The following is a 5,392-nucleotide window of genomic DNA, read 5'->3' on the forward strand; positions in this document are numbered from 1 at the left end:
AAATGTAAAACATAGTAAAAATGGTTTTGCGTGGATAAGAACCACTATGGCTAAACTTATAGTTCATGTTATGCAACCAAATGTTCTTACTAGGAAGAAGAGAACATAGACTGTGCAACATTGTTTTTAATTTTTCGATATCACAAATACGAAAAAAGTTCTCATAGTTTAAAAATAAAAGTAGTACAGTAAAATAGGGTAACTTTGATAATTTTTTACTGTTTTATGACAATTTCATTTTTTATTATATGGATAACTTCTGTAGTGTTAACGATAAAACTCTCAAAATGAAATATTAGTTACAACTAGTTCAATATTTTAACGTTTTAATTTTTTAAATTCTGAAATTATCTTTTGAGATATCAATATTTTTTAATATGCTATCAAAGTAACACAACGGGCAATTTCGATACCTATATTTCTTAATGTGATATCAAAGTAACCCCATTTTATGAAAAAAAAATTTAATTATCATGGTACCTACTCTGGTGAATAAAAATATATGGGTATCAAAGTTACCCCGCGAAATCAAAGTTAGGTACCCCATTCTAATTAAAAATTTAAAGCTAATGTAATGCAGTTAGTTATAGTATTAGGATTAAGGGGGGTGTGGGAGACAAAGCCCCCCATGGACATGTGTAACATAAACTATTCCAGCACCCCCTAAATTCACACCCAATGTGCGCCTATGGGTACTATACTTAAAAAAAACATTACATTAACATAGGTACATAATATTTATATATAGGTAGGTACTAGCCAGTGGCGGATTTAAGGGTTCAAAGAAAGTCGGCAAATCAATAAGAGGGGCCTACAAAATGTATCAGTAACATACTTACCCCCATTTCACAGAATGTAGAATATAATTAAAATGAAGCTTGACAAAAAACCACGCAAAACAAAAAAAAGTAAAGCCATTAAATTATACATAAAATTATAAAGATTTGAGTTACACAATTTTAAATTTCGTACTGCATACTTCACTTTTTGTACTACACACAATTTAATATAAAATTACCATTTTATATTATAATTCACAAAAACAATAATGATGTGTGTGTATGTTTCTGTGGGTGACGGACCGGTCGGCTAGGTTGGCTAGTGATGGTGTGGAGGCAATCAATCGTTGTTTCTATTTATAATTGTATACTTAATTTAATAATAATAATACTTATTTTAAATTTCAATCAATACTTTATAGTTATAGTTATATTAGTTATTAGTTATATAGCAATTGTATAGCAGTTGTAAGTAGCAATGTCCTAACTCGTTAAATGTACAAAATAATAATATGAAAAACATAGTGCAAACGCATTAAATTCACAGACCTGTTTACCACATTTTTCAATGTTTATATGTAGGTACTTACGTTGCGAATTTATCGCGAAAACTGTTTCCAATAAATTATGATTTACGCTGCTGATTAAGTAATAAAAACATTGTTATTATACTTACAAAATTATTGTTTTTATTTTCATGCAATCATGAATTATATTATATATTAATTTATAATTATAAATAATATTATTTGTGATCAATGGTAGTGGGTAGAATGTAGAATAGGTACGTAACTTAGGTATATAAGTATTTACTTCGATCTTTTCTACTTTATTTAATCATAATATTTTCTGCTTTTGAAGAATTCCTATATATTTAAATTATTTTATTATTAAAACAATTGTAAATTATATTCCAGTTTGAAATATACTTTTTTTTTGGTTAAAATTTTAAAAAAAACCAACTTTATAATTTAGGTGGGCCTCAGTGCACAATTTAGGAGGGGGCCCCGTTGGCATTTGCCGACTAAACGATCGTTAAATCAGCCACTGGTACTAGCTGTCCAACTCGGAGTTGCCAGGGCAAAAGTTACCTCAGGTGAAATACATTGGCAATATTATAAACTTATAAACATTAATTCAAGACTCAAAAACGCATTAATTGTATATATATATTATAGATGATAACGTTCACTTCGTTGTTCCTTAAAATATGTACCAATAACTCTATATGATTTCAACTTTGTTCAATTCGTTTATTTAATATTCGGTGTATTATGTTCAAAACTTAAAAATTTTCATCGGACATCGATCATCTTGAATATATAATTACACGAGAGACACGCTTATATACGCCTAACCTATTTTCGAATTTCATGAAGCGTAAAATATCCGTTTCTATTTCATGAAATAGTCATCTTTTCATGAAAAGATCGATTTCACAAAGTGGCTACGACATATATATATATATATATATTATATAGATAGATATAGTAATAGATGGATTGTTAATAAAATAAACACATAAAAAAAGGTCAGGTTGCTGGTATCTGTAAACCCTCGGGCCGCCGCAGCGGGGCCATACCGTATTTCCCGTTATCGGCCAACTGCTATCGTTATTATTATATGAATATAGATATATAAAATTTATTTTTACCGATTTCAACCTTTAAAAATCAAAATGTCGAAGATCGGACGACGTAGTGACACTCGGAAAGGTATTTGGAACAACTGTAAAAAAAAAATTGGAATTTTGAAAATGTATAAATAAGGTATAATTGTATAAACTATAAAGTATATATTTTAACGCTTTTAATGGTAGGTATCTATTATATAATTATTAGTAATATTATTTCAATATTGAAATGAAATTATTTAATAAAATAAAATAATTACGAAAAAATTGCATGTAGGTATAGGTGTTACGTGGTAATATTTACCTGGGGAGTATAATATATAGTAAGTTCCTAGTTTCCTATAATATAAGATTAGTAAAGTATTACATACGTTAATTCCTATTTCCTACATCGACATAAAAATGGGATGTGTAAGTTCCTATACACGGCGGAAAAATGTGGCAGTATGTACTATTGTACTATGTACAAGTTCCTGTATATTTTTTTTTAAAGACATTATTATCAGTTTGATTACAAATAAATTACATACAATACCTAGTCTATGAAATAATAAATGTTGAATATAATTTAATATTGTATAAAAAGTAACATCATATTGTCCAATAATAACAACATCGTTGTTATCCCCAAATATTGCAAATCACACGATAAATGTAACAATAACAAGGTCACTTGTATATAAGACCGACTTTTAGCATACCTACTGTAGGCACTAAATTATAATATTACTTATGTGAACGTCATGCATTTAGTAAAATGTTACTTACCTATAACTAAAAGCAGTATAGTTATTTTTGCCCAGATCGATCTACAAATAGTACAAACATAATCCTAAACTCAAAAATAAATATAGTATATTTTATTTACAACAACTATTGATTTATGAACTTTATTATGTGTATAATTTTTTTTCAGAAATTATCATCAGTTTGATTACATTTAATATTATAAAAAATAATTTAAATTTTTTTAAATAATAATTTAATAATATATAATATTATTTATTATAAAAATAATAAATATAAACACCTAATGAATAAACTATCATATTCCAATAATAATAAGCGGTAAACGATTAGTGAAAGAACCAACATATTATGTAATTTTTTTTACCGTGTAGGAACTAACATAGAGATCAAAATGTCTGAAAAATCGAGAAAACGTCGAAAAAAAAATGTTTTTTTCCAGAGCATTAGAAATTATGGAAAAATTGAAGAATATCAAAATAATACATTTCCGAAAAAACTGAAGTTTTCAGAAATATTTTAAAAAAAACGAATTTTTTTGGAAATTAAAAAATTGCATTTAGTCCTAAAAGTTGAAATAATCTAAGAAGGAATAAAAAATAACTCAGTTAAAAAAAAGTGATTAAGAAACCCGTCATTGTCGTTTCACATTTATCAATTCAGCGTATATGTATAATATATTGTATTAAACTATTAACTATTAATACTGGCGACTGGTAAGTATTTGATAGTTTTAATAGTTTAGATTCTGAGTGGAGTGATAACATTTTCAAAATATTCTTAATCATTTTGAGCTGTTAAAATAAACATAATAAAATAGATACAATACAAGTTATTTGCTTCTAAACATTTCGTTTTTTTGTTTTTTTTTCATTTGCTTATAAAAAAATTATTGCATAGTGCTATTAAAAAGATAAAAGTTGCACAGATAAAGTTCTTCTTTACGTATTGTGAAAATTTGGTAGTTCTACAACAAATAGGGTGTGGGAAAAGTTGTCCCAAGCAAAACAGTTTTTGCTATGTTGTACACTTGTAAGACAAAGACAACACATGCGGGTTTTACGTTCTCTTAAGAAAAATGTGTGATGGAAAAAGTGAAGAAGTTTGGTAGAAGCGTGAAAAAGGCCACAATGCTCTGTTATAGCACTAAAAAAAGTGTACCTGTTTGTCAATATTAAAATTATCGTAATAACAAACAAATAAATATGTCAGTACATGACAAAGTAAAAACACATAATTACAACAGAGGGACTTGCAAATATATTTACTAATATTATTTTTTATTATAATTTATAACATAAGTTTTGATAATTTCTTGTCAGATATTCAAAAATAGTTTGAATATTTTCTGTATTAAGTACGAGTTTAATGTCCCAAATCGCGGTCAACACGTACGTATAAAGTATAAATGATTATATAAAGTTTAAATTATGAATTCTTAACATTTGTTATTTTGTTACCTACTAATTCAATGTAATCTTTAAATTACAAATTAAATTGTTAAACTTTCATTTATAGAATACCTGTAAAACCCAATTTCACACAGAAAAAAATGAGAAAATATAAAATAGATACAGTGCTATTTAGGTGTATCTTGGTTTTAGTGTAGGTACCTCAGTTCACGAGCTGAATTGATTTGGCACTTGGTGTATTTTTTAACGTAGTAACTATTTTTTAAACTTTTCTGATATCTCTGAGATTGTCTTATAAGTAAAAAAAAAATAATATTTACCTTGAATTTCAAAATCTTGGTTTGTGGACTTCTTTAAAATGCGCATTTTGGAAAATCCTTTCTTATCGTGGTTATCTATAATCTTGACATCATAAACGAAACTACCTACTGACCAAATTTCATACTTTTAGCTTTAGCGGTTCCAGCTAGGCGATGATGAATCAGTACTCAGGACAAGTTCTTTTATATATGACGTAATGATGGCCGTCCTGAAGAACAATTCGTGAGGGGGGAGACCTTTTAATTTGCCGACTCAACATTTTTTTTTATCCCTTTGTTTGAAAACTTTTTCTATTATAATATTACATTAATATTAGTATTTTGTTTATACGTACACGGTTCACATTATAATATAATATTATATAAATATAAATATATATATACAAGCTTATAGCTCTATTTAGAGGCCTGATGTGACGCGGTTCAAGCATCATCCGGTGTCACTAAAACCCGGATGGGTAACCACCAGGGTTTCAAGCAACGAATCCTCCCCCACGTCAC

This window comes from Acyrthosiphon pisum, chromosome X, assembly GCF_005508785.2.
Source record: "Acyrthosiphon pisum isolate AL4f chromosome X, pea_aphid_22Mar2018_4r6ur, whole genome shotgun sequence".
In the NCBI taxonomy this organism is placed as follows: Eukaryota; Metazoa; Arthropoda; class Insecta; order Hemiptera; family Aphididae; genus Acyrthosiphon; species Acyrthosiphon pisum.